Source organism: Saimiri boliviensis, chromosome 4, assembly GCF_048565385.1.
Source record: "Saimiri boliviensis isolate mSaiBol1 chromosome 4, mSaiBol1.pri, whole genome shotgun sequence".
Lineage (NCBI taxonomy): Eukaryota > Metazoa > Chordata > Mammalia > Primates > Cebidae > Saimiri > Saimiri boliviensis.
The window spans coordinates 143,113,627-143,123,464 of record NC_133452.1 but is presented as its reverse complement, the minus strand read 5'-3'; the positions used below and the strand labels follow the sequence as shown (position 1 = coordinate 143,123,464).

Genomic DNA, 9,838 nt, shown 5'->3' with positions numbered 1-9,838 from the left:
TCTATAAGTTAATGTAAATAGAATCATATAAATAAATTGGCCCTCTGTATCCATGAGTTTTAAATCTATGGATTCAGGCAAGCATGGATCAAAAATATTTGAGCCAAAAAATTGTGTCAGTACTGAACATGTACAGACTTATTTTTTCTTGCCAGTATTCCCTAAACAATACACTACAACAACAATTTTCATTTACACTGTACTAGGTATTATATGTAATCTAAAGATGATTTAAAGTATATGGGAGGATGTGTGTAGGTTATATGCAAATACTATGCCATTTTATATCAGAGACTTGAGCATCAGTGGATTTCGTATGTGAGAGGGGTCTCAGAACAATTCCCCATGGACTACATGATTGCGATCTTTTGAGTGTGACCTCTTTTATCTAGCATAATGTTTTTGAGATTCATCCATGTTGGTACACATACCAGCCATGCATTCTTTTTATTGTTATATATTGTTCTACTCTATGATTGTATTGTAGTTTATCCATTTAGCCTTGAAGAAAATTTTGGTGGGTTCTTTCCAGTTTGGGGCAATTAAGGATAAATCTGCTAGGAACATTTGTGACAATGATTTTATGTGAACATATGTTTTCATTTCCTTTAAACAAATGTATAGGAATGGAATTGTTAGGTCATATAGTAAATATAAGTGTAACTTTATAAGAAACTGCCAAGCTTTCTCCAAAATGGTTGTACCATTTTACATGCATATCAAAATATATGAGAGTTCCAGTTGCTCCATTGCTTGTCAACACTTGAGATTATCATTAAAAAAAAAAAAAAAGCCAATTTAATGGATATGTTGTGATATCTCATTGTATCTTTATCTATCTATCTATCTGAGATGGAGTTTCACTCCTGTTGCCTAGGCTAGAGTGCAATGGTGTGATCTTGTCTCACCGCAACCTCTGCTTTCTGGGTTCAAGCAATTCTCCTGCCTCAGCTTCCCAAGTAGCTGGGATTACAGGCATGTGCCACCACGCCTGGCTAATTTTGTGTTTTTAGTAGAGACAGGTTTTCTCCATGTTGGTCAGGGTAGCCTCGAACTCCTGACTTCAGGTGATCTGCCTGCCTTGGCTTCCCAAAGTGCTGGGATTACAGGGGTGAGCCACTGCGCCCAGCCCTCATTTTATTCTTAAATTACTTTTTGTGAATAATTTGTTGAGTATCTTTTAATTTGTTTGTATACTTTCATATGTCTTTTTTAAAAAATGTTTACTCAAATCTTTCCCTCATTTAAAAAAATGGGTTTTTATATTGTTGAATCATAAGTTGTTATATATTCTGGATACAAATTTTTTTCCAAAGATTTTCTCCCATTCTGTGGATTGCTTTTAAAAAAAAATCTTTAGAAGAATAGTGGTTTTAATTTTGATAAAATTCCATATATTAATATATTCTTTTATGGTAAGTGGTTGTTATGCTCTATATTTGAGAAATTTGCCACACTAAGATTGCTCCATTGAGGTTGCCACATTGATGTTTTCTCCTGGATGTTTTATAGTGTTATCTTTTACATTTAAGTCTATGGGTTAACATCTGTGTATGGTTTGAGGCAAGGGTCATACAATATCTGACTGTTCCACACTATTTATTTGAAAAAACTATCTTTGAGCCATCAGCTTACCTTGTCACTCTGGTTGAAAATTAGTTGATCATGTACGTGTGAGTCAAATTCTAGACTCCCTAATCAGTTCTTTTGATGAATGTGTCTATCTGTATACTAATAGCTCATTACCTTGACTATTAGAATATTAGAAGTTTAGTAAGATTTAAAATCAGGTAGTGTTAAATTCTTAAACATTTTTCTTTTCCAAAATAGTACTATTCTAGATGCTTTTAATTTTCTTTTCTTTTCTTTTCTTTTCTTTTTTTTGAGACAGAGTCTCACTCCATTGCCAGGCTGGAGTGCAGTGGTGTGATCCTGGCTCACTGAAACTTCCGTTTTCTGGTTTCAAGCAATTCACCTGCCTCAGCCTCCCAAGTAGCTGGGACTACAGGCACGCACCACCATGCCCGGCTAATTTTTTGTACTTTTAATAGAGATGGGGTTTCACCATGTTGGCCAGGATGGTCTCGATCTCTTGACTTCATGATCCGCCCACCTTGACCTCCCAAAGTGCTGGGATTACAGGCATGAGCCACTGCGCCTGGCCACTTTTAATTTTCATATAAATTTTACAATCAGCTTGTCAGTTTCTACCAAAAAATTCCTTTGTTGAGTCTAAAGATCAATTTGGAAACAGGTGACATTTTATCACTATTGAATCTTCTTATCCATGAATATTGTTTACTTCTCCATTTACTTATTTAAGTCTTTTTTTTTTTTTTTTTTTTTTTTTTTTAAAAAAAAAAAGATGGGGTTTCACCATGTTGGCCAGGCTGATCTTGAACTCCTGACCTCAGGTGATCCACCCACCTCGGCCTCCCAAAGTGCTAGGATTACAGGCATGAGCCACTGTACCTGGCCTATTTAAGTCTTTTTATTTCTCTCTGCTATGTTTCATACTTTTTCAGCATACATATTTTGATTGTATTTTGTTAAGCTTACTGCTAGGTATATCAGATATTTAATTTGTGTGTGTGTATGTGTGTGTGTGTGATGTAAATGTGAAGTTAAAAATACTTTTTTATTTTCCAATTGTTTGGAAATACTGTTGATATTTAAATATTAACTGTATCTTGCAATTTTGCTAAGTCTTCTTATTAGTTGTAGTAATTCTAGTAGCTTTTTCATATTTCTCTTAGAATTTTCTATATAGACAATTATGTATACGAATAAAGTTTTCCTTCTTTTCCAATTTGGATGACTTTTCTTGCACTGGCTATGCCTTCTAGCACAATGCTGAATAGGAGTAGTTCAGAGTGACTATCCTTGCCATGCTCCTCATTTTGGGAAATGTTCTATCTTTCACCATTAAGTATGATGTTAGGCTGTAGGTTTTTCATAGATTAAAAAAAATCAGTTTGGGCCGGGTACGGTGGCTCACACCTGTAATCCCAGCATTTTGGGAGGCAGGGCGGGTGGATCATGAGGTCGAGAGATCAAGACCATCCTGGTCAACATGGTGAAACCCCGTCTCTACTAAAAATACAAAAAATTAGCTGGGCTTAGTGGCATGTGCCTGTAATCCCAGCTACTCAGGAGGCTGAGGCAGGAGAATTGCTTGAACCCAGGTGGCAGAGGTTGCGGTGAGCTGAGATCCCGCCATTGCACTCCAGCCTGGGTAACAAGAACAAAACTCCATCTCAAAAAAAAAAAAAAAAAAAAAAAATCAGATTGAGAAAGTTCATTTTTGCTGGGAGTTTTTATCCGGAATGAGTGTAAAATTTTGCCAAATACTTTTTCTACATCTATTGAGATGATCATAAGTTTTCATCCTTTTAATAAAATAAAAGAGTAATATGATGAATTACAATGATTAATTTTCAAATGTTAAACTAACCTTGAATTTCTGGGATAAATCCCACTTGATGATGATATATTATCCTTTAAAAATACTGTTTGATTTGTTTTGCTCATATTTTGTTAAGAATTTTTGCCTTTATCTTCATAAATAATATTAGCTATAGTTTTGTTTTCTTTTAATGTCTTTGTTTTTAGTACCAGAGCAATACTGGCCTCATAAAATGGAAAAGAAATGTTCCTTGATTCCTATTTTATGAAAATATTTGTGTAGGATTGGTATTATTTGTTCCTTAAGTATTTGTTAGAATTCATAAGAGAAGCCATCGAGACCTGGACTTGTATTTGTGAGAAGATTTTAAATTAAAATTGAATTTCTTGAATAGATATAATCACTTCTCTTATTTCTCCCATTTCTTCTTCTTTTTTTTTTTTTGAGACGGAATTTCGCTCTTGTTACCCAGGCTGGAGTGCAGTGGCGCGATCTCGGCTCACCGCAACCTCCGCCTCCTGGGTTCAGGCAATTCTCCTGCCTCAGCCTGCTGAGTAGCTGGGATTACAGGCACGTGCCACCATGCCCAGCTAATTTTTTGTATTTTTAGTAGAGACGGGGTTTCACCATGTTGACCAGGGATGATCTCGATCTCTTGACCTTGTGATCCACCCGCCTCGGCCTCCCAAAGTGCTGGGATTACAGGCTTGAGCCACCGCGCCCGGCCTCTCCCATTTCTTCTAGTGCCAGTTTTGGTAATCTGTGTCTTTTGAGCAGTGTGACCACGTATCTAATTTTTCAAATGTATTGGCATATAGGTGTTCATACTCTTCCCTATCATTCTTTTAATATTTGTATGATTTGTGATGATGTTCCATCTTTCATTCCTGATTCTGGTAATTGGTGTCTTCTTGGTCAGTTTAGAGTCTTAGCAATTTTATTAATCTTCTCAGTGAGCCGGCTTTTGGTTTCATTGGTTACCTCTATTGTATGCCATTTTCAATTTCTTTTTACAAGAGAGAAAATAGTAGTGATGATTTACCCTTTGTCTCAGTGGTAAACAATATTAGATAACCATAACAATGTTAATACTGACTCAAGAACACGCAACTAAAAGTTATCATGTAACCCTATTTGGAGTAGGAAAGTGGAAGAAGAGGAGCAGTTTATGAAAACAATATTCTTATCTTCCTAATAGGAAGTCAGTAATGCGCTAAAATAGATTAATCAACAAGTTGCAGAATAAATATAACATTTTGAAGTGTGAAAGTAAATACTGGAAGAAAGAGAGAAAGGAAAGGAAAATGGTAGTATTCAGCAAGTAAAATTGGGGAGTTAGGTCAGGGACTTTATTTTTCATATTGAGTATTTGACTTAAACTATATGACTGTTATGTTGATAAAATGAAAATTAAACTAACACTTCAATACAAGAATGGAAAAAGTATGGCTGGAAAACAAGATTGGAGGGGCTGCTGCCCTTGCTGCTGGTGTCCTGGGTAAAGGAAGAAACAGAGTCAATGAGCCTGGGAGAGGATACAGACATGATCTTGGGGAATATGCCCTGATTCTGAGTAGTGCTGAAAGCTGCCTTTTGTTTTCAGTTATTTAAAAATCTCTGCATTTGTTTTATTCTGATGGAATTATTATAAATGTGAAGTTTAAAACCTGTTGTAATTGAATTAGGAATTGCCACATAAATATGTCCTTAACATCATATTAAATAGTTCTTTACGATTTACAAGGAGATTTCCTATACATTGCTTTATGTAAGCCTCACTTTAGCCCTGTGAGCCCAGTGTTATTACAGGCAGCATCTTCACTTTGTAGCTGTGTTTCAGTTAAAAGATCTGCTCAAGGTCACACTGGTGGTAAGTACCCAGGGGTGGACTCCAAACTCATTACTTTCACTAAGAACTCCATAATATACATAGTAAAATCACAAAACAATTTTAAACATGTTGATTTATTTATCTGCTTGTTTTCATAACTATAACCCGATTACCTGAACGGTTGGTAGCAGAATGGAACATATATTGATGTTGCTTTGAATAGATTTGAATATCTGTGTAGCAATTGCTTGCTGCATGACCTTGGGAACATTATTTATCTAAGCCTCTTTTTCTCCACCTGAAAAAGGATATTGCTACCTTTTTCATAAGGTTGTTCTTAAGAGTTAATGTAAGTAAAATACTTATGACAGTACCTAGAAGTTGCTATAGACTCAATAATAGCTTAATATTAGATCATTTTTGTTAACTGTACAAATAACTAAGAGTATTTAATAATTCATGCTTGCTAATTTTTGTATATGAGAACGGCAATATTGACTCAATATCAAAATGATGATATTGAATTCTTCTAGTAAAATGCTCAGTTAAAAAAGTGACGAATTCATATGTTAACATCAGAGTTAAACTGAAATTACAGCTTCCTAGTAATGTGAGTCACTAAGAATCAGAGTACATAGATATAAATCCTGCTTTTGTAAAATAGCATATATGCAGAGAAAAATGTGGATAAGTAGACATCAAACAGGTAACCAAACAGGTAACGGTGGTTACCTCTAAGGATTGGGATCATGGTAGGGGTGCATTGATGTCATTTATTTATTGTTTTTAGCGCTTTTTAAAAAATGGAAAGCATATGCTACTTTTATTATCTGAAAAAGTATGATTTAAAAATGATTATGTAGAAAAAATAAGCTTTACTGAAATCACGGCCTTATCAGAAATGTTTGACACGACTTGCCCCACACTGGCTTCTAGTGAAATGCTCTGAGACAGTCCTCAGGATTGACATCTGCTGACAGGTCTCTAGTTGCAGGATTTCCAAAAGCACCAATGAACCACCATAGAATTTACATCTGGTTTCCATGTAGGAGGTGTGTTCTGTGGGAGCTCCCTGGGCTTGGTAGGCAGAACACTTTAGGAAGAGAGAAAATTTGTTGTCTTTAAAGAAGAGATTTCACTGCTGGTCTTTGCAGCTATGACCTAAGACCGGCTGTGGACATTACGGTAGTCAAAGCCATTTTAATTAAACATATTTATGAGCAGAATTAAAAAGGGACTGTGGCTGTTATCGCACGCCCCAAGATGGCATTCAGGCTTTGCCTTTTCAGTTATTTCTAAAGTTACTTCTAAAACCAAGGCTGCACTCAATTTTAATCTTTCCCTTTCCTGCCCATCCGGGGTCTAGCCAAAGCTCCCTTCCTCACCCGCGGCTCCATCTCTCCACATTTTTCCTCCGCCCGGTTCTCCCGGGAGCGGGAGGGGGTGGGGAGAGGCGGCTGCGGCGTCCGCAGCAGCACGAGCTGAGCCGAGCGGCCTTCCTGCCTCCCCGGGCGGCCTCGGCTCCCAGGGTGCCGGCTGCCCCGCGTCCCGCAGTGTCCGGGGCGTTCACACCTCACCTCCCTAAGCTCCGAAAGAGGTCCTTATTCTCCAGAGTGGCACTCTCTCTACCAACGAGGACACCTTGAGAGTGTTGGTCCCGGCTGGAGGCGCCTCTGCACCTGTGAGTTTCAATAAGAGCCGTAAAGGCAGTCGCCCACACCCTGAGCAAATGGAAGCTGCCTGTGGGACGCCCCTGGCCCTTATTTCAGGAGTCATCAGAAGCTGGCTGCCGCCCTGGTGGCAGGTGTGAGCTGACTGTCACTTACCGTCTGGGTAGCAGTTGATGACATCTGTGTGGTTTTCACTCTCAACCTTTACACTCACTTGGATAACAAACCGGGAAAGAGATGAGTCCGGGGAAGAACACCTCCCCCTCATTTTTTGTTTGTTTGTTTGTTGTTAAGTTTTGAGACGGAGTCTCTCTTGCTCTGTTGCCCAGGCTGGAGTGCAGTGGCGCCATCTCGGTTCTCTGTAACCGCTGCCTCCTGGATTCAAAGGATTCTCCCGTCTCAGCCTCCGAAGTAGCTGGGATTACAGGCATGCACCATCATGCCTGGATAATTTTTGTGTTTTTAGTAGAGGTGTGGTTTTGCCGTATTGAACTCCCGCCCTCAGATGATCCGCCCGTCTAGGCCTCCCAAAGGGCTGGGATTATAGGCATGAGCCACCAAGCCTGGCCAAGAATCCCCTTTCAGAGGAATTGCGAACATGAATGTCATAGGCCATGTTCCGAAGAAAGGGTATCTTATGAGATTATTGATGACAAATTCGGAGGAATTAGCTTTCTGATGGGTCATTGGAAATGTGGGTGGGAGACAAAGGCTGTTCCAAAGTCTTCCAGGGCAAGATCTGAGAAAAGCTCGTGCATGTGTTGGGTATTTGGCCCCATTCAAAGTTGCTTTGAATATAGTCCCCTATATACAAGGAATCCTATGGGCATCTTCTGTGATGAGATAGGATGTGGCTCAGGCTTTAATTTTTATGACAAAACTATAACTTGGATATTTTCCTTCTCTGAGTACCTGGAGCGAATGAGTTCCTTCCTAACCAGCAAGAGTCCTTATTTTCTGACAGGGGTATAAAACCTGGTCATTTAGAGTGTATCAGGCCAGGTGCAGTGGCTGACACCTGTAATTCCAGCACTGTGGGAGGCCAAGGTGGGAGGATCCCTTGAGCCCAGGAATTTGAGACCAGCCTGAAAAATACAGTGAGACACCATTGCTACCAAAAAAAGAGAAAATACTAGCCTGACGTGGTGGCAGGAGCCTGTAGTCACCGCCATTCAAGAGGCTGAGGTGGGAGGATCACTTGAGACTGGGAGGTTGAGGATACAGTGAGCTGTGATCACACCACTGCACTGCAGCCTGGGCAACACAGCAAGATCCTCTCTCAAAAAGAAAAAAATAGTTTGAAGAAGAGAAAGAGCATATTTGAAGTCATACAGCCTGGAGTCAGACACTCAGTTCTGCCACATATCACTGACGACATTTAATGTGTTTGTTCCTTAGTCTTCCCATTTGTAAGTTGGTGTAAGAATAGTGTCTACCCATATGGTGGTTGTGAAGAATAGTGAAATGGGGTGTGTCAAGAAAATAACTTTCTCCTCCACAGCCTGCCTTGTGCCTGCAGGTGGTACAAGGGAGGTACAGCAGAAGCAGGCTTTGTTTTTGGTTTGCTTCTTGTTAGTGATGGTACATGTTCGGCTCCCGCCAAAATCCATGAAGAACAATGGTCTTTGAAAGTAACGATGATAACAATTACTAACGTTTACTGGTTATCTGCTATGTGCATGGCCTTACTCATTTGGGTCTCACCACAAGCCTAGGCGAAGAAGCCCAAAGCCGGTGCCATCCACCCATTCCCTAGTCTACTCCCTATGCTTGCTCTGATGAGGTGAGCACAAAGCAGGCTGTGGAGGAGAAAGTTATTTCCTAGGCTGTAAGGTACCCTTATGTCTTCAACCTTTATTGAGGGTTGGTGTGAGAAACAGCCATGTGACAAACATCTCTAATGGTGTTCTTTAGCTGTTATTGACTATGGAGCGTTTCATTGCCTAGTGGCCTTTAGGAAAACCATATGTCATAAATTCCTTTTGGAGTTAAAGATTGTTTCTCTTGATGGCTTCTTGGGCTTCCTTTTATTAGACAGATGTCTTTGTCTAATGCCTAGAGATTCTGATTCAGTGCGTTTGAGTAGGGTCACATGACCAGAGTTTGAAAATCCCCCTCCCTTTGAGTCTGAGGCACAGCCAGGGCTGGGAACCCTTCCTGTGGCTCTTCATGAGCTCCCTTTGTGTTCCCTGATTGATATCATGAAGCTGAGATTTGTGTTCCTTTCCCCTAGGTTTTCTGATAGAATTTCTGCACCCTTTTCATGTCTTGTCTCTTGTTCTTTTATTTACTTTCATTTAATATTTTTAGAGTTCACATATTATTTATTGCAAAATGCCTTGTCTGCTTTCAGCATAAAAACAAAATGAATACAAGAATGAGTATCATTGTTCATTTAAAGTTTTCCAACAGGATTTTCCTTAAAACACCTCCTTATTCTTTCTTTCTGTTACTCTTCCACCTACTTTGCTGTTTTTAGTTAATTGCTTGACAAAGTAAACATTTATTTACTTTTAAGAGACACTAATGTATTCTAAAGGGAGACTGGCTCCCTCTCAAATGTCTAGAGGCACCATACTTGTGAAGAGAGACTGTTCCAGGTGAAGGAGTTCAACCTTGAGATAATGAGATGATTGTCTGGAGAGGACCATAATGAATTCAAAGGAAGGTGCTAGAATAAATGCAGACACAGAGGTTGTTAATGCAAGGTAGAGATTGTCTCATCTCATGGCCCTCCCACCCCATTCCACTGATGTCAGTTACATCTCTTGCTTGTGGTATGTCAACATGCAACAATTACTTTGTTAACAATGATAGGACTTTAGTGTGATGAACTTAGCCTACACCCCTGAATGCTGCATTTACAACCAGCTTTTCTTGCTTGACAGCAGAATCATCGAATAAAGAGAGGCAATTCCAAAGGTTATTGTA

At 39.3% G+C, this 9,838-nt stretch overlaps 1 long non-coding RNA gene across 1 annotated transcript in view; it reads left to right on the top strand.

Annotated features, from left to right (window-relative positions):
- Window positions 1-6,704: 6,704 nt before the first annotated feature.
- The window catches only part of LOC141584383 (uncharacterized), an 85,895-nt gene continuing 82,761 nt past the window's right edge, over window positions 6,705-9,838 (top strand). The window contains exon 1 of the long non-coding RNA XR_012517415.1: window positions 6,705-6,918. This is a non-coding gene — a long non-coding RNA (uncharacterized LOC141584383). The remainder of the gene's footprint in view (window positions 6,919-9,838) is intronic.